This window comes from Procambarus clarkii, chromosome 3, assembly GCF_040958095.1.
Source record: "Procambarus clarkii isolate CNS0578487 chromosome 3, FALCON_Pclarkii_2.0, whole genome shotgun sequence".
NCBI classification, from domain to species: domain Eukaryota; kingdom Metazoa; phylum Arthropoda; class Malacostraca; order Decapoda; family Cambaridae; genus Procambarus; species Procambarus clarkii.
The window spans coordinates 7,123,884-7,151,331 of NC_091152.1; the positions used below are offsets into that span (position 1 = coordinate 7,123,884).

The 27,448-nt window shown below is 43.8% G+C and overlaps 1 long non-coding RNA gene across 1 annotated transcript in view; it reads left to right on the plus strand.

The window, feature by feature from the left end:
• LOC138367387 (uncharacterized) overlaps positions 1-27,218 on the plus strand; it is a 133,607-nt gene extending 106,389 nt beyond the window's left edge. Inside the window, exon 3 of the long non-coding RNA XR_011229357.1 lies at positions 26,412-27,218. This is a non-coding gene — a long non-coding RNA (uncharacterized lncRNA). The remainder of the gene's footprint in view (positions 1-26,411) is intronic.
• The last annotated feature ends 230 nt before the right edge of the window (positions 27,219-27,448 follow it).

The following is a 27,448-nucleotide window of genomic DNA, read 5'->3' on the forward strand; positions in this document are numbered from 1 at the left end:
CATATCATCTCACCCAAAACGAGTATAAGTATGATTAATTTTTATGTGAAAACTGAGTCTTTGAAAATGTAATAAGCATTACGAAACGCATTCAGACATAAGACCAAAAATAAAGAATGAATTTTGGAGAATTAATCTTTCAATTACCCCTGACAGTGAAGAATCAAGTAAGAAATATTGAGAGGATTCGTGTTAGAATTATTAATCTTACCCTTTTTGTTATATTCAACAACATATGTTTACTAGAAACACTGCTACCAAAATATACGAATATATATATATATATATATATATATATATATATATATATATATATATATATATATATATATATATATATATATATATATATATATATATATGTCGTACCTAATAGCCAGAACGCACTTCTCAGCCTACTATGCAAGGCCCGATTTGCCTAATAAGCCAAGTTTTCATGAATTAATGTTTTTTAGACTACCTAACCTACCTAACCTAACCTAACCTACCTTTTTCGGCAACCTAACCCAACCTAACCTATGAAGATAGGTTAGGTTAGGTTAGGTAGGGTTGGTTAGGTTCGGTCATATATCTACGTTAATTTTAACTACAATAAAAAAAAATTGAACTCATACATAATGAAATGGGTAGCTTTATCATTTCATAAGAAAAAAAATAGAAAAAATATATTAATTCAGGAAAACTTGGCTTATTAGGCAAATCGGGCCTTGAATAGTAGGCCAAAAAGTGAGTTCTGGCTACTAGGTACGACATATATATATATATATATATATATATATATATATATATATATATATATATATATATATATATATATATATATATATATATATATATATATATATATGTCGTACCTAGTAGCCAGAACTCACTTCTCAGTCTACTATTCAAGGCCCGATTTGCCTAATAAGCCAGGTTTTCCTGAATTAATATATTTACTATAATTTTTTTCTTATGAAATGATAAAGCAACCCTTTTCTCTATGTATGAGGTCAATTTTTTTTTATTGGAGTTAAAATTAACGTAGATATGTGCCCGAACCTAACCAACCCTACCTAACCTAACCTAACCTATATTTATAGGTAAGGTTAGGTTAGGTAGCCAAAAAAAGCTAGGTTAGGTTAGGTTAGGTAGGTTAGGTAGACGAAAAAACATTAATTCATGAAAACTTGGCTTATTAGGCAAATCGGGCCTTGAATAGTAGGCTGAGAAGTGCGTTCTGGCTATTAGGTACGACATATATATATATATATATATATATATATATATATATATATATATATATATATATATATATATATATATATATATATATATATATATATATATATATATGTGTCGTACCTAGTAGCCAGAACGCACTTCTCAGCCAACTATGCAAGGCCCGATTTGCCTAATAAGCCAAGTTTTCACGAATTAACTGTTTTTCGACAACCTAACCTACCTAACCTAACCTAACCTAACTTTTTCGGCTACCTAACCTAACCTAACCTATAAAGATAGGTTAGGTTAGGTTAGGTAGGGTTGGTTAGGTTCTGTCATATATCTACGCTAATTTTAACTCCAATAAAAAAAATTGACCTCATACATAATGAAATGGGTAGCTTTATCATTTCATAAGAAACAAATTCGAGAAAATATATAAATTCAGGAAAACTTGGCTTATTAGGCAAATCGGGCCGTGCATAGTAGGCTGAAAAGTGCGTTCTGGCTACTAGGTACGACATATATATATATATATATATATATATATATATATATATATATATATATATATATATATATATATATATATATATATATATATATATATATATATATATATATATTTATATATATATATATATATATATATATATATATATATATATATATATATATATATATATATATATATTTATATATATATATATATATATATATATATATATATATATATATATATATATAATATATATATATATGTCGTACCTAGTAGCCAGAACGCACTTCTCAGCCTACTATGCAAGACCCGATTTGCCTAATAAGCCAAGTTTTCATGAATTAATTGTTTTTCGACTACCTAACCTACCTAACCTAACCTAACTTTTTAGGCTACCTAACCTAACCTAACCTATAAAGATAGTTTAGGTTAGGTATGGTTGGTTAGGTTCGGTCATATATCTACTTTAATTTTAACTACAATAAAAAAAAATTGACCTCATACATAATGAAATGGGTAGCTTTAACATTTCATAAGAAAAAAAAATTAGAGAAAATATATTAATTCAGGAAAACTTGGCTTATTAGGCAAATCAGCCCTTGCATAGTAGGCCTAATATTGCGTTCTGGCTACTAGGTACAACATGTATATATATATATATATATATATATATATATATATATATATATATATATATATATATATATATATATATATATATATATATATATATATATATATATTGTGACGGTGTTCCCCTCCTTATATTTCTCCCACGCCTGCAGTAAGAGTCATGTCCACTTTACCCAAGCGTTCTCTAGGTCGCAGGCATCAATTTGATATATGTGAGAGGAAAGAGTGTGCTCGGAGAGCCGAGAAATTTGTGAAACAATAATATTTTGGCCTGTGGTTGAGGCCCTTTAGGAAGCCAAGATGGCGCTGGCTCTCCTGATTCCCCGCCAAAACTGTGTGACGTCAGTGACACCGGATTGGTCACCGACAGCAATGTGGCACTGGGAGCCAATGAAAACCTCCCGTGGCGAAAGTGACGTCACGAAGGAAGGGGGTCCGGGCAGCGCGCGCGCTGGCGCCATCAGTCAGACACGACACGTCAAGGAGGTTGGACGTGCGTCGATTGGTCCTGTCAGTTTGACAGTTGTTTCCCGCTCCCGTGGATTTACGCGTCACCTGAAGTCTGCCAGTACTCTGTGAGGTCTTCCTTAGTTCATGTGTTGAACCAGAGAAGGAATCGATGGTTATTGAGCAACAAGTGCTCCAGGACAGGTACTGTGCAAGAAGAAGTGAAGTCTGTGCAGTGACGTATGTGACGTCTGAGGCAGTTCACCCATTCGTGACGGCGTAGTGGCTGACCAGAGCCACTGGGTAGCAGAGGAAGAAGAGGACTAGTTGGGAATCCGGACGTCTGCAGCCGAGAAGTAGGCGAGCAGCCGTAGGTGGGAGAAGTCGACGGCCAGGAGACCGACTCCAACCCTACAAGAAGTCGAGGAGGAGCACGGACCTGCTGGGAAGAAGGCACGGAGACGACGCGCTAACGGTGGGACATTGGTTGAGGTTCCTGGAGGACACGACAACGTGTGTGTGGGGGCGTTCCCGACACGAGGCAGGAGCCAGGACCAGGAGCTACAACTCAACTCTCATCGGCGGATAGGTGAAAGTAGGTGGTTCTAGTTTCCCTCCCCATTCCCCTTAGTCAGCTATATTATTCGGCTATATTATTCAGCCTGCGGATTTTGTATGTCGTGAGCAAGGCTCACCAATGTCACAGTAAGGCACCAGTGTGCAGGACAGTACTATCAAGAGTACTCACGATTACTTATATATATTATTATTGGTGTGTACAGGCACCCGGAATAAGTGATGAATTTACTGTGCGTTTGAATATCTTTCATAAGACTTTAATGTGAACATATAGTGAGAAATTATATATAATATTATGCCAGTACTTGGAAGTTAGGCTATGTGCCCAGAAACTATTTATTTACCATTTATTGATGTCTGATTTATCTATATTATATATGTTCATGCATTGAATAACCATTTGTGAGTGCAGTGATTTATTGTGTTAACGCCCACGAAAGGAAGTACTGAGAACTCCAGGGTTAAATAATCCATAAGTTACCATTAAGTGACGGGCAGTGTATAAAACCATTACAGTAAATTATTGTCGCATTTATTATAGAAACGATTGCTTAGAGCCCAAGTACAGTGTAGCGAAATAATGCGTGCTATTGTTGCATATATCGAGTGTGCGAGCTTCTAGTGACTTTGAGAACCTAAAGAAACAGCGCGCGTGCCGCTAGAGAAACAAGCAATAAACTTTCGCGCGGAAGGGGTCACTCAGCTGATCGTGACATTGACAAGAGGGGGGAAGTGTTGCCACCGTAGCGAGCGCATAATACTCGTGGGAACGACCGACTCCCGCCTGGATCAGCTGATTATTAATTGATATGACCTTGTGACATCTTTGAATGAATTTTAAGTAAATTACAAAATACTTTTGTGTTTGATATCATCCCCTCCATTTATCTTGTGGCTATATTATACTTGAAAGCAGGAGTGATAAAAGTAAGTACCTGCCTGATTCCTGATCTATTGAGTGTGACCTTGCCAAGGATACCACAACTCAGCCAGTCCACTGATGTGTTACTGGACACCGAAAACACCAGTTGGCGACCTTGAGGTTAATAGTAGAGCCCTATTGTTGGGGCGGGCACATAACAGTTAAGGGACGAGTTGTGTTCCCACTCCTTCTTAATCAGAGGCCAGTTGGGACTGACTGGGATACTCTCCTGGCGTGCAGTGGCGCCGTAAGGATAGAGTGAAGACCCGCAGGGCTACGGTGAGTGACATTGAGATAACTGTTGTTCACCACCAGAGAGTGGAACTATATACCTTTCACACCAACATTGGCGACCTTGCCAGGATAAGTTCTGATACGGTTGCTCACCGAGAATAACAATAATAACAACTTAAAACCCCAACATTGGCGACCTTGCCAGGATCACGATCGAAATAAAGGTTGCAGTGGTGGTACTTGGCAGTGGTGTTAGAGATCAGGTACAGGATATCACTCATAGCACAAGATGGAGGATGATAAAGTAACAAGGTTTATTGACACTAGAGATGAACAGGTGCTGGAAGAGTGCACCAAGGCACAGTTACAGGCTATAGCAGATCATTTTGGAATAAAGCTGAGATCTGCCAGAGTGGGAGAAAGAAGATTAGAGATAATGGCACAGCTCAGGGCACGAGACGAAGCTTTGGGGGAGGAACGACCACAGACACCTGCCAGTGTGGGAGAACACCTGAGCATTGGTGGAAGCAGCAGGGGATCCAGCGGCAGCAGGCACAGCGTTAAGCTGGAAATAATGAAGTTGCAGCTGGAAGCACAACTGAAGCGTGAGGAGCGAGAAGCACAGCAGCGCAAAGAAGAGCGAGAAGCAGAAGCACAGCTGAGACGTGAGGAGCGAGAAGCACAGTTGAAGCGTGAAGAGCGAAAAGCACAGCTGCAGCGTGAGGAGAGAGAAGCACAGCTGAAGCGTGAGGAGCGAGAAGCACAGTTACGCAGGGAAGAACACGAGCGAGAAGCTAGGATGAGACAACAGGAAATAGAAGCCAACAAGGAGGTGGAGCTGAGGCGAGCTGAACTAGGACTAGGTGCACCTGCTCCGCCGCAACAGGAAGACCGACGAGTGAGGGAACGACATCTGCCGGTCTTTGTGCCTAATGAAGCCGAAAGTTTCTTCGACCACTTCGAAAGGGTTGCAGCTTTGAAGAGGTGGCCGAGGGCGAAGTGGGCGGAGCTGGTCCAAGGGAGGCTCACAGGTGAAGCTCGTGAAGCCTACACTATGCTCGACTTCCAGGAATGCACCAACTATGATGCGGTAAAACGAGCTGTGCTCCATTCCTTCAAGCTCACTCCGGAATGTTACAGAAAGAGGTTCAGGGAATGTACCCGTTCACCAGGAAAGTCTTATGCGGAGACGGCGAGGGACATGGAAAGAAAGTTCCTTAAGTGGCTGGACTCTGAAGGAGCGAGGTCGGTTGAAGAGGTCAAGGAGCTAATGGTCATGGAAAAGTTTATGTCCGTGCTCTCTCCTGAGATCAGGGTGAGAGTGAAGGAGGCGGACATAAAGGACCTGAGGGCCGCAGCCGACCGAGCCGACATGTTAGAAAAAGCCCTACGCCCACGCCGAGAGGGACAGCACCGATCACCCGTTTACTCCGGAAACAATAGGAATTATAGAAGGACGGATAGATGGAGGACGGGAGCGAGTTCCCCCAAGTCCCACCTCTCAAGTTGGGACACCCGAGGATCAAAAGGTGCTGTAGAGCCGATGAAGAAAAACCAAGCTGAGGGCTCAGGAGCTGTTGCTGCGACCAAGGAGTCAACAAGTGGTGCGTGAAAGACACAGGGAGCGACGGCATCTGGAGGCAGTGCTAAGGCGAGCGGCGGCGGATGGTCTCCGACGAGGGTTCGCTGCTACAACTGCGGAATAATCGGACACGTCGCGCGCGAATGCAGACGTCCTAAGCAGCGGGGACACGTTGCTTTAGTGAGGTTCGAGGACCAGATGGCCGAGAGGGTGCGGGCTGAACCCGTACTGAGTGGGGAAAAGAAAGTTCACCCATTCGTGTGTCAAGGAACCGTAAGGATGGGGGACGCAGACCCCATCCCAGTGAAAATATTAAGAGACACTGGGGCTGATTTTACCCTGGTGAGTGAAACCCTGTTCCCCGAGGGTTACGAGAGTACCAGTGTGGGGGTGGCAAGTGTGACCACTGTGGGAGGCCCAGTGAGGATGCCCCTACACCAGGTAACTTTGAATTCCGATTATGGCTGCCAGACCCTTGTAGTGAGGGTCTGTACATCAATGCCCAAGATGGAGGCACAGGTCATCTTGGGGAATAACGCATGTGGAGGATGTGTCCTCCCGAATCTCGTGAAAGGCGAAGAGTGCCTAGAACAATACAAGGAGACGGGCGGAGAGTTGAACGCCTGTGGGGAAGAGAAGGGAATCGCCCCGGTGGCGTTCCCAGTTTGTGCTGTGATACCGAGACAACGCGAAGAACAAGGAGGTTGTGGATCTGATGGGGCTGAGGAGACGTCCGACAGCCTGGGAATAGATCACCTCTTCGTAGGACCCGGAGAACGAGCGGAGGGCGAAGAAAGCCCAAATGGTGAGTTGCAGGTGACCCTCACCAGTTCTCTAGGGTAGACCGCACTCGTCTTGGAGAGTTGCAGCAGGTGGAGTTCCCCGAATTGATTAGTGAGGCCAAAGGAGGACGTGTTGGTCCTGAGAAGGCTACCCATTTTTACCTTCAAGACGGCATGCTGATGAGACAGTGGAGACCTGTGAGGATGGAGGCCGGAGAAGAGTCTCTAAGTACGAGACACCAGGTAGTGTTGCCGGCCCAGTGCAGAGCGGCCGTGTTGGACCTATCGCACTCCGTGGACTCTGCAGGTCACCTGGGGGTGACCAAGACGCTGCGAAGGATCAGGGATTACTTCTACTGGCCAGGTATGGACGCCGAGGTGACTCGCTATTGTAAGACGTGCTTACCGTGCCAGAGGGCAGGGAAGAGCCAATCCGCGATACCGAAGGCTCCATTGATCCCTGTTCCGGCGTTTGGGCCTGCATTCGAGCGTCTGCTAGTTGACAGGGTGGGTCCTTTACCAAGGATGAAGAGAGGGAACACCTACCTAATGACGATAATGTGTGCGTCCACCAGATTTCCAGAAGCCGTCCCGATGCGACGTTTAACGTCGAAAGGAGTAGCCGGCCAACTACAACGATTTTTCTCTTGGGTGGGGATGCCCAGAGAGATTCAGACAGACTGCGGAAGCATATTTCAGTCTAAGTGGTTCCGACAGACGGTGACAGGATGGGGAGTGACTCAGATTCGGTCGTCGCCCTACCGACCGCAGTCGCAGGGGGCCATCGAAAGATTTCACTCCACATTGAAGACCGTGCTGAGAGTGTTCTGCGCAGAACAGGGGGCTGAGTGGAACGAGGCTGTATACCCCGCGTTATTTGCCATACGTAACGCGGTGGTAGAATCACTAGGATTCTCACCTTTTCAGCTAGTGTATGGACACGAGGTGCGTAGTCCTCTGTCCATGCTGAGGGAACAATGGACACCAGGAGCGACCGTGGGAACGGTGAATGAATATGTCCAGAAGTTCAAAGAACGTCTCACTCTAGTGAAGGAACTAGCTGGGAAACACCTGAAGGAGGCGCAGCGTAAGATGTCTGAGTGGTACGACAAGAGAGCTACGCAGAGGGAGTTCCAGATCGGGTCCCAAGTGATGATTTTGCTGCCAGGTAAAGGTAGGGTGACCGAGTCGCGGTTCGAGGGACCATACCAGGTGCTACGGCGGTTGGGTCCTGTGTCGTACGAAATTGGGAAGCCGGATAGACCCCGCAAGAAGCAGGTGTGTCACGTGGACCGCCTGAAACCTTTCTTCACTGTGGAAGGAGGAGCCGCCAGGCAGGACGGAACGATGACCCGAGAACCCCAGCAGAAGACAGTTCTGTGTGTGCAGGTGGACCAGGAACTTCCGGAGGAAGAAGGAAAGTGGTCCAGGGCGGATGGCACCCGTCTCACCAACACTGAGAGTCTGGCAAAGATCAAGGACAAGCTACTACATCTGGAAGGGCAACAGAGAGCGGACCTGACGAACCTACTGAGAGAGAATGCCTCCCTCTTTACCGACGTGCCCCGTCGACACAGGAGTGTAACGCACGAGGTAGAGGTGAGGGACGCCAGGCCCGTCAAGCAGAGCGCATATAGGGTGAGCCCGGAGAAGCGAGAGCTGATGAGAAAGGAGGTGGAGTATCTCCTTGAGAACGACCTTGCGGAGCCCAGTAAAAATGAGTGGAGTTTCCCATGCTTGTTGGTGAGGAAAAGCGATGGAACCTACCACTTTTGTACAGATTACAGGAGGGTGAACTCCATCACAGTGGCAGATTCTCACCCCATGCCAAGGGTGAGCGATTGCATTGACCAGGTGGGCAGTGCGCGGTACGTATCCAAGGTCGATCTTCTCAAGGGGTACTACCAGATCTCTTTGACTCCTGAGACCAGGAAGATATCAGCTTTCGCAACTCCTGACGGGCTGTACCAGTATAAGGTATTGCCCTTTGGTATGAAAAACAGCGGCAGCTGCTTCCAGCGTATGATGAATGAGCTGTTAAGGGGTGCCGCAGGCTGCACAGTTTACATCGATGACATCGTCGTGTACGCCGACGATTGGAAGACGCATCTGGAGAGACTTGGGGAATTGTTCAGAAGGCTAGAGAAGGCTAACTTGACTGTAAATTTGGCCAAGAGCGAGTTTGGGAAAGCTCACTTAGAGTATCTCGGTTTTGTCATCGGCCAAGGTGAAGTCACTCCTGTTGATAACAAAGTATCAGCCATTAAAGAATACCCCGTGCCCAGAACGCGTAAGGAGTTGTTAAGGTACCTCGGGATGATAGGGTACTATCGTGGGTTCTGCAGGAATTTCTCCACGGTAGCGCATTCCCTAACCGAGCTACTCTCCAAGAATGTACGATGGAGATGGGGAGAGGCCTGCCAAGAGTCTTTTGAAAAGACCAAGAAATTGTTGACGGAGGCCCCGGTATTAATATCCCCAGATTTTTCAGCCGGATTCATCCTGTACGTGGACGCCAGAGACGTTGGAATAGGGGCCATGTTGGCTCAAGAAAGGAGTGAAGTACATAGGCCAGTAGCGTTCTACTCGAAGAAGTGTGTAAAATACCAGCGGGCCTATAGCACCGTTGAGAAGGAGGCATTGGCGCTAGTTATGGCCCTGAAGCACTTTGATGTGTATGTAGGAGGAGGGGCGAGACCTGTTCTGGTATTCACAGATCACAACCCTCTCACCTTTTTATACAAAATGAAGAACTCCAACCAACGTCTGACGAGGTGGGCGTTGTTACTGCAAGAGTACCGGCTGGAGATCAAGCACATCAAGGGGAAGGACAACGTAGTAGCAGATGCCCTATCCCGTATACACTAACCAGACATGACTCTTATTTTAAGGGGAGGGGTATGTGACGGTGTTCCCCCCCTTATATTTCTCCCACGCCTGCAGTAAGAGTCATGTCCACTTTACCCAAGCGTTCTCTAGGTCGCAGGCATCAATTTGATATATGTGGGGGGAAGGAGTGTGCTCGGAGAGCCGAGAAATTTGTGAAACAATAATATTTTGGCCTGTGGTTTAGGCCCTTTAGGAAGCCAAGATGGCGCTGGCTCTCCTGATTCCCCGCCAAAACTGTGTGACGTCAGTGACACCGGATTGGTCACCGACAGCAATGTGGCACCGGGAGCCAATGAAAACCTCCCGTGGCGAAAGTGACGTCACGAAGGAAGGGGGTCCGGGCAGCGCGCCGCGTTGGTGCCATCAGTCAGACACGACACGTCAAGGAGGTTGGACGTGCGACGATTGGTCCTGTCAGTTTGACAGTTGTTTCCCGCTCCCGTGGATTTACGCGTCACCTGAAGTCTGCCAGTACTCTGTGAGGTCTTCCTTAGTTCATGTGTTGAACCAGAGAAGGAATCGACGGTTATTGAGCAACAAGTGCTCCAGGACAGGTACTGTGCAAGAAGAAGTGAAGTCTGTGCAGTGACGTATGTGACGTCTGAGGCAGTTCACCCATTCGTGATGGCGTAGTGGCTGACCAGAGCCACTGGGTAGCAGAGGAAGAAGAGGACTAGTTGGGAATCCGGACGTCTGCAGCCGAGAAGTAGGTGAGCAGCCGTAGGTGGGAGAAGTCGACGGCCAGGAGACCGACTCCAACCCTACAAGAAGTCGAGGAGGAGCACGGACCTGCTGGGAAGAAGGCACGGAGACGACGCACTAACGGTGGGACATTGGTTGAGGTTCCTGGAGGACACGACAACGTGTGTGTGGGGGCGTTCCCGACACGAGGCAGGAGCCAGGACCAGGAGCTACAACTCAACTCTCATCGGAGGATAGGTGAAAGTAGGTGGTTCTAGTTTCCCTCCCCATTCCCCTTAGTCAGCTATATTATTCGGCTATATTATTCAGCCTAAGGATTTTGTATGTCATGAGCAAGGCTCACCAATGTCACAGTAAGGCACCAGTGTGCAGGACAGTACTATCAAGAGTACTCACGATTACTTATATATATTATTATTGGTGTGTACAGGCACCCGGAATAAGTGATGAATTTACTGTGCGTTTGAATATCTTTCATAAGACTTTAATGTGAACATATAGTGAGAAATTATATATAATATTATGCCAGTACTTGGAAGTTAGGCTATGTGCCCAGAAACTATTTATTTACCATTTATTGATGTCTGATTTATCTATATTATATATGTCTATGTTCATGCATTGAATAACCATTTGTGAGTGCAGTGATTTATTGTGTTAACGCCCACGAAAGGAAGTACTGAGAACTCCAGGGTTAAATAATCCATAAGTTACCATTAAGTGACGGGCAGTGTATAAAACCATTACAGTAAATTATTGTCGCATTTATTATAGAAACGATTGCTTAGAGCCCAAGTACAGTGTAGCGAAATAATGCGTGCTATTGTTGCAAATATCGAGTGTGCGAGCTTCTAGTGACTTTGAGAACCTAAAGAAACAGAGCGTGCCGCTAGAGAAACAAGCAATAAACTTTCGCGCGGAAGGGGTCACTCGTGACATTGACAAGAGGGGGGAAGTGTTGCCACCGTAGTGAGCGTATAATACTCATGGGAACGACCGACTCCCGCCTGGATCAGCTGATTATTAATTGATATGACCTTGTGACATCTTTGAATGAATTTTAAGTAAATTACAAAATACTTTTGTGTTTGATATCATCCCCTCCATTTATCTTGTGGCTATATTATACTTGAAAGCAAGAGTGATAAAAGTAAGTACCTGCCTGATTCCTGATCTATTGAGTGTGACCTTGCCAAGGATACCACAACTCAGCCAGTCCACTGATGTGTTACTGGACACCGAAAACACCAGTTGGCGACCTTGAGGTTTATAGTAGAGCCCTATTGTTGGGACGGGCACATAACAGTTAAGGGACGAGTTGTGTTCCCACTCCTTCTTAATCAGAGGCCGGTTGGGATTGACTGGGATACACTCCTGGCGTGCAGTGGCGCCGTAAGGACGGAGTGAAGACCCGCAGGGCTACGGTGAGTGACATTGAGATAACTGTTGTTCACCACCAGAGAGTGGAACTATATACCTTTCACCCCAACATTGGCGACCTTGCCAGGATAAGTTCTGATACGGTTGCTCACCGAGAATAACAATAATAACAACTTAAAACCACAACAATATATATATATATATATATATATATATATATATATATATATATATATATATATATATATATATATATATATATATATATAATCTTTGGACAACACCCACCAGTGGGACTCGAACCCAGAAAGCACAACTACCTTCCAGTAGCTGGCATAACTAGTATGCTTTAACCCACTACGCCATCAGACCTTACAAAAGAAGTAGATAGTTCGAGATATATATCTCAAACATCTCTACCTCCCGAAGGCACCAGATGAGTGAGGGGTCAGTCTGCATTTTTCGTCAAGCCACTGTCAATGTGAGAGAACTCGTGTCCAGCTTATAAGCCTATACTTGCATAAACCACAAGTGAAGATAAACAATCTTTGGACAACACCCACCAGTGGGACTCGAACCCAGAAAGCACAACTACCTTCCAGTAGCTGGCATAACTAGTATGCTTTAACCCACTACGCCATCAGACCTTACAAAAGAAGTAGATAGTTCGAGATATATATCTCAAACATCTCTACCTCCCGAAGGCACCAGATGAGTGAGGGGTCAGTCTGCATTTTTCGTCAAGCCACTGTCAATGTGAGAGAACTCGTGTCCAGCTTATAAGCCTATACTTGCATAAACCACAAGTGAAGATAAACAATCTTTGGACAACACCCACCAGTGGGACTCGAACCCAGAAAGCACAACTACCTTCCAGTAGCTGGCATAACTAGTATGCTTTAACCCACTACGCCATCAGACCTTACAAAAGAAGTAGATAGTTCGAGATATATATCTCAAACATCTCTACCTCCCGAAGGCACCAGATGAGTGAGGGGTCAGTCTGCATTTTTCGTCAAGCCACTGTCAATGTGAGAGAACTCGTGTCCAGCTTATAAGCCTATACTTGCATAAACCACAAGTGAAGATAAACAATCTTTGGACAACACCCACCAGTGGGACTCGAACCCAGAAAGCACAACTACCTTCCAGTAGCTGGCATAACTAGTATGCTTTAACCCACTACGCCATCAGACCTTACAAAAGAAGTAGATAGTTCGAGATATATATCTCAAACATCTCTACCTCCCGAAGGCACCAGATGAGTGAGGGGTCAGTCTGCATTTTTCGTCAAGCCACTGTCAATGTGAGAGAACTCGTGTCCAGCTTATAAGCCTATACTTGCATAAACCACAAGTGAAGATAAACAATCTTTGGACAACACCCACCAGTGGGACTCGAACCCAGAAAGCACAACTACCTTCCAGTAGCTGGCATAACTAGTATGCTTTAACCCACTACGCCATCAGACCTTACAAAAGAAGTAGATAGTTCGAGATATATATCTCAAACATCTCTACCTCCCGAAGGCACCAGATGAGTGAGGGGTCAGTCTGCATTTTTCGTCAAGCCACTGTCAATGTGAGAGAACTCGTGTCCAGCTTATAAGCCTATACTTGCATAAACCACAAGTGAAGATAAACAATCTTTGGACAACACCCACCAGTGGGACTCGAACCCAGAAAGCACAACTACCTTCCAGTAGCTGGCATAACTAGTATGCTTTAACCCACTACGCCATCAGACCTTACAAAAGAAGTAGATAGTTCGAGATATATATCTCAAACATCTCTACCTCCCGAAGGCACCAGATGAGTGAGGGGTCAGTCTGCATTTTTCGTCAAGCCACTGTCAATGTGAGAGAACTCGTGTCCAGCTTATAAGCCTATACTTGCATAAACCACAAGTGAAGATAAACAATCTTTGGACAACACCCACCAGTGGGACTCGAACCCAGAAAGCACAACTACCTTCCAGTAGCTGGCATAACTAGTATGCTTTAACCCACTACGCCATCAGACCTTACAAAAGAAGTAGATAGTTCGAGATATATATCTCAAACATCTCTACCTCCCGAAGGCACCAGATGAGTGAGGGGTCAGTCTGCATTTTTCGTCAAGCCACTGTCAATGTGAGAGAACTCGTGTCCAGCTTATAAGCCTATACTTGCATAAACCACAAGTGAAGATAAACAATCTTTGGACAACACCCACCAGTGGGACTCGAACCCAGAAAGCACAACTACCTTCCAGTAGCTGGCATAACTAGTATGCTTTAACCCACTACGCCATCAGACCTTACAAAAGAAGTAGATAGTTCGAGATATATATCTCAAACATCTCTACCTCCCGAAGGCACCAGATGAGTGAGGGGTCAGTCTGCATTTTTCGTCAAGCCACTGTCAATGTGAGAGAACTCGTGTCCAGCTTATAAGCCTATACTTGCATAAACCACAAGTGAAGATAAACAATCTTTGGACAACACCCACCAGTGGGACTCGAACCCAGAAAGCACAACTACCTTCCAGTAGCTGGCATAACTAGTATGCTTTAACCCACTACGCCATCAGACCTTACAAAAGAAGTAGATAGTTCGAGATATATATCTCAAACATCTCTACCTCCCGAAGGCACCAGATGAGTGAGGGGTCAGTCTGCATTTTTCGTCAAGCCACTGTCAATGTGAGAGAACTCGTGTCCAGCTTATAAGCCTATACTTGCATAAACCACAAGTGAAGATAAACAATCTTTGGACAACACCCACCAGTGGGACTCGAACCCAGAAAGCACAACTACCTTCCAGTAGCTGGCATAACTAGTATGCTTTAACCCACTACGCCATCAGACCTTACAAAAGAAGTAGATAGTTCGAGATATATATCTCAAACATCTCTACCTCCCGAAGGCACCAGATGAGTGAGGGGTCAGTCTGCATTTTTCGTCAAGCCACTGTCAATGTGAGAGAACTCGTGTCCAGCTTATAAGCCTATACTTGCATAAACCACAAGTGAAGATAAACAATCTTTGGACAACACCCACCAGTGGGACTCGAACCCAGAAAGCACAACTACCTTCCAGTAGCTGGCATAACTAGTATGCTTTAACCCACTACGCCATCAGACCTTACAAAAGAAGTAGATAGTTCGAGATATATATCTCAAACATCTCTACCTCCCGAAGGCACCAGATGAGTGAGGGGTCAGTCTGCATTTTTCGTCAAGCCACTGTCAATGTGAGAGAACTCGTGTCCAGCTTATAAGCCTATACTTGCATAAACCACAAGTGAAGATAAACAATCTTTGGACAACACCCACCAGTGGGACTCGAACCCAGAAAGCACAACTACCTTCCAGTAGCTGGCATAACTAGTATGCTTTAACCCACTACGCCATCAGACCTTACAAAAGAAGTAGATAGTTCGAGATATATATCTCAAACATCTCTACCTCCCGAAGGCACCAGATGAGTGAGGGGTCAGTCTGCATTTTTCGTCAAGCCACTGTCAATGTGAGAGAACTCGTGTCCAGCTTATAAGCCTATACTTGCATAAACCACAAGTGAAGATAAACAATCTTTGGACAACACCCACCAGTGGGACTCGAACCCAGAAAGCACAACTACCTTCCAGTAGCTGGCATAACTAGTATGCTTTAACCCACTACGCCATCAGACCTTACAAAAGAAGTAGATAGTTCGAGATATATATCTCAAACATCTCTACCTCCCGAAGGCACCAGATGAGTGAGGGGTCAGTCTGCATTTTTCGTCAAGCCACTGTCAATGTGAGAGAACTCGTGTCCAGCTTATAAGCCTATACTTGCATAAACCACAAGTGAAGATAAACAATCTTTGGACAACACCCACCAGTGGGACTCGAACCCAGAAAGCACAACTACCTTCCAGTAGCTGGCATAACTAGTATGCTTTAACCCACTACGCCATCAGACCTTACAAAAGAAGTAGATAGTTCGAGATATATATCTCAAACATCTCTACCTCCCGAAGGCACCAGATGAGTGAGGGGTCAGTCTGCATTTTTCGTCAAGCCACTGTCAATGTGAGAGAACTCGTGTCCAGCTTATAAGCCTATACTTGCATAAACCACAAGTGAAGATAAACAATCTTTGGACAACACCCACCAGTGGGACTCGAACCCAGAAAGCACAACTACCTTCCAGTAGCTGGCATAACTAGTATGCTTTAACCCACTACGCCATCAGACCTTACAAAAGAAGTAGATAGTTCAAGATATATATCTCAAACATCTCTACCTCCCGAAGGCACCAGATGAGTGAGGGGTCAGTCTGCATTTTTCGTCAAGCCTCTGTCAATGTGAGAGAACTCGTGTCCAGCTTATAAGCCTATACTTGTGGTTTATGCAAGTATTGGCTTATAAGCTGGACACGAGTTCTCTCACATTGACAGTGGCTTGACGAAAAATGCAGACTGACCCCTCACTCATCTGGTGCCTTCGGGAGGTAGAGATGTTTGAGATATATATCTCGAACTATCTACTTCTTTTGTAAGGTCTGATGGCGTAGTGGGTTAAAGCATACTAGTTATGCCAGCTACTGGAAGGTAGTTGTGCTTTCTGGGTTCGAGTCCCACTGGTGGGTGTTGTCCAAAGATTGTTTATCTTCACTTGTGGTTTATGCAAGTATAGGCTTATAAGCTGGACACGAGTTCTCTCACATTGACAGTGGCTTGACGAAAAATGCAGACTGACCCCTCACTCATCTGGTGCCTTCGGGAGGTAGAGATGTTTGAGATATATATCTCGAACTATCTACTTCTTTTGTAAGGTCTGATGGCGTAGTGGGTTAAAGCATACTAGTTATGCCAGCTACTGGAAGGTAGTTGTGCTTTCTGGGTTCGAGTCCCACTGGTGGGTGTTGTCCAAAGATTGTTTATCTTCACTTGTGGTTTATGCAAGTATAGGCTTATAAGCTGGACACGAGTTCTCTCACATTGACAGTGGCTTGACGAAAAATGCAGACTGACCCCTCACTCATCTGGTGCCTTCGGGAGGTAGAGATGTTTGAGATATATATCTCGAACTATCTACTTCTTTTGTAAGGTCTGATGGCGTAGTGGGTTAAAGCATACTAGTTATGCCAGCTACTGGAAGGTAGTTGTGCTTTCTGGGTTCGAGTCCCACTGGTGGGTGTTGTCCAAAGATTGTTTATCTTCACTTGTGGTTTATGCAAGTATAGGCTTATAAGCTGGACACGAGTTCTCTCACATTGACAGTGGCTTGACGAAAAATGCAGACTGACCCCTCACTCATCTGGTGCCTTCGGGAGGTAGAGATGTTTGAGATATATATCTCGAACTATCTACTTCTTTTGTAAGGTCTGATGGCGTAGTGGGTTAAAGCATACTAGTTATGCCAGCTACTGGAAGGTAGTTGTGCTTTCTGGGTTCGAGTCCCACTGGTGGGTGTTGTCCAAAGATTGTTTATCTTCACTTGTGGTTTATGCAAGTATAGGCTTATAAGCTGGACACGAGTTCTCTCACATTGACAGTGGCTTGACGAAAAATGCAGACTGACCCCTCACTCATCTGGTGCCTTCGGGAGGTAGAGATGTTTGAGATATATATCTCGAACTATCTACTTCTTTTGTAAGGTCTGATGGCGTAGTGGGTTAAAGCATACTAGTTATGCCAGCTACTGGAAGGTAGTTGTGCTTTCTGGGTTCGAGTCCCACTGGTGGGTGTTGTCCAAAGATTGTTTATCTTCACTTGTGGTTTATGCAAGTATAGGCTTATAAGCTGGACACGAGTTCTCTCACATTGACAGTGGCTTGACGAAAAATGCAGACTGACCCCTCACTCATCTGGTGCCTTCGGGAGGTAGAGATGTTTGAGATATATATCTCGAACTATCTACTTCTTTTGTAAGGTCTGATGGCGTAGTGGGTTAAAGCATACTAGTTATGCCAGCTACTGGAAGGTAGTTGTGCTTTCTGGGTTCGAGTCCCACTGGTGGGTGTTGTCCAAAGATTGTTTATCTTCACTTGTGGTTTATGCAAGTATAGGCTTATAAGCTGGACACGAGTTCTCTCACATTGACAGTGGCTTGACGAAAAATGCAGACTGACCCCTCACTCATCTGGTGCCTTCGGGAGGTAGAGATGTTTGAGATATATATCTCGAACTATCTACTTCTTTTGTAAGGTCTGATGGCGTAGTGGGTTAAAGCATACTAGTTATGCCAGCTACTGGAAGGTAGTTGTGCTTTCTGGGTTCGAGTCCCACTGGTGGGTGTTGTCCAAAGATTGTTTATCTTCACTTGTGGTTTATGCAAGTATAGGCTTATATATATATATATATATATATATATATATATATATATATATATATATATATATGTCGTACCTAGTAGCCAGAACGCACTTCTCGCCTACTATACAAGGCCCGATTTGCCTAATAAGCCAAGTTTTCATGAATAAATATATTTTCTCTAAGTTTTTTCTTTTGAAATGATAAAGCTACCCATTTCATTACGTAGGAGGTCAATTTTTTTTTATTGGAGTTAATATTAACGTAGATATATGACCGAACCTAACCAACCTTACCTAACCTAACCTAACCTATCTTTATAGGTTAGGTTAGGTTAGGTAGCCGAAAATGTTAGGTCAGGTTAGGTTAGGTAGGTTAGGTAGTCGAAAAATAATTAATTCATGAAAACTTGGCTCATTAGGCAAATCGGGCCTTGCATAGTAGGCTGAGAAGGGCGTTCTGGCTACTAGGTACGACATATATATATATATATATATATATATATATATATATATATATATATATATATATATATATATATATATATATATATATATATATATATATATATACATGTCGTACCTAGTAGCCAGAACGTCGTACTCGGACTACTATGCAAGGCCCGATTTGCCTAATAAGCCAAGTTTTCCTGAATTTATAAAATTTTCTAATTTTTTTCTTATGAAACGATAAATCTGGCTGTTTCATTATGTATAAGTTAATTTGTTTCAATTTGAGTTAAAACTAATGTAGATAATTGACCAAACCTAACCAACCCTACCTAACCTAACCTAACCTATCTTTATAGGTTAGGTTTGGTTAGGTAGCCGAAAAAGTTAGGTTAGGTTAGGTTAGGTAGGTTAGATAGGCCAGAAACAATTAATTCATGAAAACTTGGCTTATTAGGCAAATTGGGCCTTGCATAGTAGGCTGAGATGTGCGTTCTGGCTACTAGGTATGACACACACACACACATATATATATATATATATATATATATATATATATATATATATATATATATATATATATTGTGACGATAATCTCTTTCAAGAGAGATTGAGCCTGCTTTTTTCTAAATAAAGTTATAAAGTTATGTATATTATACAACAATAAGATGCTACCTTCAAGATACGTCTACCAGTAGCACAAAACGTTTTGACCAGGAGGAAAACGTACCCAAGACTCCCCCCTACTCCACACTCCCTCCATGCCGGCTCCGTCATCAACCAGCAAACTACCATTCCCAGCTTGCCTGCTTCTGATTGGTGACTCGCCAACTGCACACCTGCACCTCTGCACCTCAGCGCCCTCTACAAGTCGATGTCTGGGCTTGAACCAGCAATTGAAGTTAGAATATCCTTGTGCTCTCAGGCCGTGAACAACTAACTGATATATGCAGTCTATTAGATGGATGTTTCTCAGCTAGCGCTATATTCTCAACACCTGCTTATATTTTCACTTTGTCTTTATACTATTGTAGATTAACGTCATCCCTATTCTTCATTCTTATGTTATATGTTTTTGACTTGTTTGTTTGCACTGTACATAGCCAAGGGATTGTCTTTGTTTTTAATTTGTTTTCTATATTAATTCAAGTTTCATTGTTCATACTGTGTTTTGCGTGTCTTCCCTTACTTTACCACAGATAAACAGCCGAGCAGTCTATCTTTTTTTTTTGTAAGTGTGACTAGGCATTGACACCAGCCATTGGAGGACTGCCAAACATCTACACTACACTTTCCCGTCATATTTAATGGGGGCCTGTCCGGGAGTCTCACTCAGGTACTAGTACCAGAACATCAATTTCTGGTAAGCGTACTTGGCTTTGATACAGTTGCTTTTCAATATTTTCATTACTTTTAATATTTATATGGTGCTGTGTGTATTGTGCATTCCGAGAGTAGCATATTGTGAGTGTTGGATTACGTGGTGACTGAAGGCCTCAGTCATTCTCTTAATTGGTCATCCCTCCCTCAGTGTTATTACTTGTGTTTTCCAACATTTGTCCCTAGGATATTTCTCAATCTCAGACAGGTCATCATTTTGGTACCCTGGTACTTTGGTTTGTCTTCGGGTCAAAGCACCCTATCATCTGCAATCCGACCGAAGGAGGATAAAGAGGGCCATAGTTCCTCTTGCACGGACTACTTTGCTGAGTTGGGACCTCAACAACAGTTCTCATCACCAGTTGACACTCGCACCCCTACACGTCGGTCAGAGATGATGATATTTACTTAGGTAGGGAATTAGCTTTCTTTTTTCAGAGCACAAAGTTCGCTAATTCTGTAAGTATCATATTTCATTTAGTGGGAAAACCCTTGCTTTTGTCCTATAGAGACTCGGCAAGTTATACCTACATTCTTGGACTACCTTACTCACTTTTGAAACAATTAAATGTTTCATTTGTTTTAGAAACTGTCGGTTTCATTTATTTAGTAGGATTTTCTTACCCTTATTCTCTTACATTGAGTACCGGGTACAAGATTTCCTGCGCTATTGATTGACTAATCATTTACCATACTAAAATTAACATTAATTGTTAACTATTAAAATTCCACAGGATAGTTACCAGTTGCCACGTCATCCTGTTACTGACACTTCCATATCACAAGTATTCGTTGTACATTTATTTGCTATTTTTCACCATGTTTCGTCTCCAAACTTTTCGTAACGATCCAGCAGGTGAAATAGGGAACTTAAGTCGTGCCAAGAGGACCGAATTACAAACTCTTGCACACGAGTATCAACTAGCTGCTCCCCCAGGAGCCAACAAAAATGAATTGCACAATTTAATAATGGATCACCTCTTAGATGAAGGGAAGATTGACTCTGAAACTCACGAAAATTATTCTATTGCAGATAGACATGCTCTGACAACTATGAAACTCAAGCTCGAACTTGCAAAGATCGAGCAGGAGCAGCAAAAAGAAGCTCTACAAATGAGGAAAGAAGAAGCTGCAATCAGGAAAGAAGAACAAGAACGAGAGGCGGCCCTAAAGAAACGTGAGGCGGCCCTGGCGAAAGAAGCTCTACAAATAAGGGAAAGAGAGGCTGCAATCAGGAAAGAAGAACAGGAACGTGAAGCCACCCTCAAGGAACGTGAGACTGCACTACTCCGTGAGCGTGAGCGAGTACAGCTTGAAGCAAAACAACGTCACCTGGAGATGCAACGCGAGCATGATAAGAACAAGCCAATATGGCTATAGCATGTCGACAACAAGAACTCGCGTTGGAAACTACACACCACACTCAGCGCCAACAAGCTACCGCTAATCTTCCCGTAAGTTTCAATATCTCCCATGTAAGTAAGTTAAAGCCACCATTCTTTGAGACAGAGATTGATGTCTTTTTCACCACTTTTGAGACCCTAGCTAAAAAACTTAGCTGGCCTGCAAATCAAATGTCTACCCTTTTCAGAGTGCATCTCACAGGTAGAGCTGCATTTACTCTCAGTACCTTAGCGTCTGAGAATGACTACCAGACCCTGAAGCTTTGGACGCCTACCTTCTCTCCGCCGAAAGCTACAGACGAAAATTCCGTGATTATCTAAAGGCAAGTACCACCACCTTTCTAGAATTTGCCAATACCAAGAAAAGATATTTCATGAAATGGCTGGAAGCAGCACATGTCTCTACATTTTCAGGACTCGTCAACCTCATGCTAGTTGAGGAATTCTTGAGACGTGTTCCCCCCTCCGTCCATTTATATTTAGCAGACAAAGAAGAAACCGACTACATCAGATGTGCGAAGTCAGCTGACACCTACAGCCTCATCCTCCGGCTTACACAAGAACCACCTTCCAGTAAGAAGCCTTGGTATAGTTATGATAAAGTGAGTGCCGATCAAGCGAGCTCTCAATTGTATTGTAAGTATTGCAAACTCTATGGACACACCATAGATAAATGTGGGAAGGCTCAATACAAAGGTAATAATGAAACAACTAAACCCAAACCGACTCCTCCTAAGTCCGGAAAGCCAGTGATGAATGTTGGTGTTCCTGTTAATGATCTTTCTCTCTTCAGTAAACACCTGTATCCTGGAACTGTCTCTACCAACGGTACAGATTCGGAGGGACGTTTCAAATTGAAGATCTTGAGGGACACAGCGGCTCTTCAGTCCATAATATAGAAATCAGCTGTGCCTAACATCACTTACACCGGGGAAACCGTCCTTATCACTGACCTCACTGCTACCACTCCGTATCCACTCGCCAGAGTCCACCTGGATTGTCCTTTTGTGACCGGTGAAGTCCAAGTCGCCATCAGGGAAAAGCCTTTTCCCATGTCTGGAGTGCAACTTCTCCTGGACAACGACTTGGCAGAAGATCTGCAACCGTCCAACCTGATCTTCATGAACAAGCCCAAGGTGTGTAACTCTGTAGTGGACAATCCCATCTTTAAGTATGTTTCAGCAGAGGTCCAAGAAAGTGATGAAGTTTCTCCTCCGGTTTTGGTGACCAACCGTACACAAGCTGCACGCCCGCAACCAGCTGATTCTACTGCAACCGCTGTCCCTCAAGACTCTCAGAATCTACCACCGAATCTTACTAGTTTGGAGTTCCGTAAGTTAAAGAGGGAGGATCTATCATTAACACCATTATTCTTCCAGGCTGAGACTCAACCTGACAGTATCCCTGGGTTCTTCCTAGAGAATCAGTTGCTCTATCGCAGGTACAGACCCAGTAAGCTGAAGGAGGACGACGATTGGGCAAATGTCGAACAACTAGTGGTTCCCACCAGCCTACAGCCCGATATTCTACACCTGGCCCACAGAGCACTTTCTCACTATGGATTTAACAAAACCTACCACGGAATCAGACAAGACTACTACTGGCCAGGTATGGTTAAAGACGTCAAAATTTACGTGCAACAGTGTCATACATGTCAGATGGCAGGTAAACCTAACATCTCTATTCCCCAGGCTCCATTAAAACCCATCCAGGTGCCTGCGGAACCTTTCCACAGACTCATCATAGACTGTGTTGGTCCTTTACCTCGGACCAGTTCTGGCAACGCCTATATATTAACTATCATGTGTCCTACCACCAGATTCCCCATAGCAGTTCCAGTAAAGAACATTACGGCTGCTACTGTGGTGAAACACCTATTGGAGATCTTCACCCAGTATGGATTTCCAAGAGAGGTTCAAAGTGACTGGCACCAACTTCACCAGTGATCTCTTCAAGAAGACACTGGAAGAGTTCAACGTCACACAGGTACTGTCCAGCCCCCTATCATCCTGCTTCACAGGGTTCTCTTGAACGTAGTCATCAGACTATTAAAGCACTCCTAAAGAAATTTTGCAATGAAACCTTGAAGGACTGGGATAAACAACTTGACCTCATTATGTGCATTTTCAGAAGTCTCCCCAATGAGTCTCTAGGAGTATCCCCTTATGAGATGCTCTACGGACGTAAGTGCCGTACTCCTCTCAAAGCTTTCAAAGACTCTCTATGTAATGCCACCTTCAGTGACCCTCAGAATGTGCCCCAGTTTCTTCAAAACTTAAAACACATTCTAGAGAGAGTACGTAAATTTTCTAATGACAATCTATTGAAAGCTCAGGAGAGGATGAAGACTCATTTTGACCAACGCAGCAAACTAAGGAAATTTAAACCAGGAGACTTCGTGTTGGCATATTTTCCTATCCCAGGTTCTCCATTGCAAAACTAGTTTTCAGGACCCTACCGCATCAAGGAGTGCAGAAACAACCACAACTACGTTCTTGAGACTCCAGATAGGCGGCGGAAGACCCAGTTGTGCCACGTCAACCTCCTGAAGCAGTATCAAGGTACTCCCCCCACTGTATTGGTATCATTATCCACATTTAAAGGTCCATACCTCCACAGTGAGACGTTCCCTGCTTCTCCTCCCAAAAGCACTAACATAGAGTCGGTGCCTTCCAACTCGGAAATCCCTAATGATCTTCATACCTATTTGCAGGACAGTAATAGTGCTCCTCTCATCAGAATCTTCAAGGAACATCAGAAGTTGTTCAGCGATGATCCACAGGAGTTTAATGTGGTTCAGCACGACATCCAGCTACTTCCTGACACCCGGCCGATTCGTCAACCTTTCTACCGAATCAGCCTGAGCAAAAAGGAAGTTATGCGTGCTGAAGTACAGTACCTCCTGGATCATGGGCTGGCCACCCCTTGTGAGTCCCCTTGGGCCTCACCATGCATCTTGGTGCCGAAACCGCACGGTAAAGTTAGGTTGTGTACCGATTACCGGAAATTGCATCTTGTGACTATCAAGGATGCTTATCTATTACCTAGAATAGATGACATCCTTGACGCCATTGGTAATGCTCGGTATTTATCCAAACTAGACTTACTCAAAGGATACTACCAAGTATGTTTGACAGAGCGAGCTAAGGAAATATCTGCCTTCACCACTCCTTTTGGCCTTTACAGATACGAACGCCTTCCATTTGGACTATGTAATGCCCCGGCCACCTTCCAGCGAGCTGTCAACTGCGTCATCCAGGGCTTGGATAACACCTACGCCTACTTGGATGATTTCGTTGTGGCAACCAACACCTGGAGTGAACATCTGCTCCAGCTGCAATGATTGTTTGCCAAGCTCCTGACAGCCGGCCTCACCATCATCTTGGACAAGTCCACCTTTCCTAAAGGTAAAGTGCGTTATCTTGGTCATGAGATAGGGAGTGGCAGCCTAGCTTCGTTAAGCATACATACCCAAGCCATCCAGCATTACCCACCACCAGGAAGCAGCTCCTGCGCTTCCTTGGTCTTGCCTCCTACTACCGTAGGTTTGTGAAGAATTTTAGTAAGGTGGCGACACCATTGATCACTTTAACCAGCCCCAAGCAACGGTATCATTGGACCATTCAGCAAACCATTGCTTTTGAACAACTTAAATCCATGCTCTGTTCTAATCCTATTCTCGCCTCGCCAGATATCACGAAGCCTTTCATCCTCCATGTTGACGCCAGTGGTACCGGCATCGGGGGCGTCCTGATGCAACAACGAGGCGAGGGGGTTCTACCTGTTAGCTACTATAGCTACAAGTTAAAACCTCACCAGAAGAACTACAGCACTATTGTAAAGGAACTTCTCTCCATTGTCCTGAACTTACAGCACTTTAAATCTTACCTACAAAGTGCTCGGTCTACCACCATCTACTAGGACCACAATCCCCTACGCTTCCTGCAGCAAGCCCAATTCAACAATCAACGACTTCTACAATGGGCTTTGTATCTTACCGAACTATTTGCCTTTATCCTTGCACTGAAATGTGTACAAGTCTCCAAACTTGATACATTAATTGTAAGTGACTCCTTATCATCCTTAAATGCTCTCAACTCTTTAAGACATAACTGTAACATGCTCGTGTCCGAAGCTAGACACAAATACAACAAAATTATTAAGGATGGTAACAGAGTCCATTTCATGGGGTCTCCATCTCATGTTGGCCTCCGAATGCATGATAGAGCTGATAAGTTAGCCAAAGAATCTGCTTTTAAAGGAGCCGTTGAGCGTAACCTTGGATTGTCAATGAGCAATCTGAGAGCAGCAGTTCACCGAGAACTTCAACAAGATCTTGTAGATCTGAGGCAAAGTGAAATTGACACCAGTAATTCCATCTATCATCATACTATCATGCAAGAGGAGCCACACATCTATGGATCATCCAATAAAATCAGCAGACTTCTAGATGTTACTACTGCTCGGCTTAGACTCGGTTACAAGTATCTCTGGGAATTCTCATTATCTGCTGATGTAGACCTGACCAAATGTAAACTGTGTCAACAAAATTATTCGCACACCCTCCGTCACTATGTGATGGAGTGCGAAAAGATACGTGAATTTAGAGACAATTCTATAACCCCAATGTTCCAGCGATGTGTAAATATTTCATTCAAAATTATCTGCTACCAGAAATTTTAGCCAAATATCCCCAGTTTGCTAACTGTAGGTAGTAACTGAGTGATTGTAACCTATCCACCGCTGCCCACTGGATGGGGGGCGGTGTGCAGGACAAACATATAAATTTTGACACTAGCTCTCCACATATGTCAGTTGCTTAATTTAGAACCTGTACTTGAGGTCGATCTCGAACCCATTGTTGATGTGACGACTTATATTGAATTTTGTAACTAGCTCATCAAGATTGTAACTTGCTTTGCTAAATGAATTGTGGGGTTCAGTCCCTGAGCCCATTATGTGCCTCTGTAACACTTTCCACTAACGCCCACAAGAAGGGTATGGGGTGCATAATAAATGAACTAAACTAAAACTTTGTATCTGCAGAATTTCAACCTAGAGATCTTCTACATCAAGGGTTCTGACAACATCATAGCAGGAGCCCTATCCAGAGTCTATGCGGAAGAGGCAGCTCCACCTACCACTCTACCACCTGAAGACGTGACTTCACCCATTAGAGCAGGCTTCAGGGGAGAGTTCTGATGATAATCTCTTTCAAGAGAGAGATTGAGCCTGCTCTTCTCTACATAAAGTTACGTATATTATACAACAATAAGATGCTACCTTCAAGATACGTCTACCAGTAGCACAAAACGTTTTGACCAGGAGGCAAACGTACCCAAGACTCCCCCCTGCTCCACACTCCCTCAATGCTGGCTCCGTCATCAACCAGCAAACTACCATTCCCAGCTTGCCTGCTTCTGACTGGTGACTCGCCGACTGCACACCTGCACCTCTGCACCTCAGCGCCCTCTACAAGTCGATATCTGGGCTTAAACCAGCCATTGAAGTCAGAATATCCTTGTGTTCTCAAGCCGTGAACAGCTAACTGATATAGGCTGTCTATCAGGTGGATGTTTCTAAACTAGCACTATATTCTTAGCACCTGCTTATATTTTCACTTTGTCTTTATACTATTATAGAGTAACGTCATCCCTATTCTTCATTCTTATGTTATATGTTTTTGACTTGTTTGTTTGCACTGTACATAGCCAAGGGATTGTCTTTGTTTTAAATTTGTTTTCTATAATAATTAAAGTTTCATTGTTCATAATGTGTTTTGCGTGTCTTCCCTTACTTTACCACAGATAAACAGCCAAGCAGTCTATCTTTTTTTTGTAAGTGTGACTAGGCATTGACACCAGCCATTGGAGGACTGCCGAACATCTACACTCCTACACTTTCCCGTCACAATATATATATATATATATATATATATATATATATATATATATATATATATATATATATATATATATATATATATATATATATATATATATATATATATATATATATATATATATATATATATATATATATATATATATATATATATATATTATTAAATATGACCGAAAAAG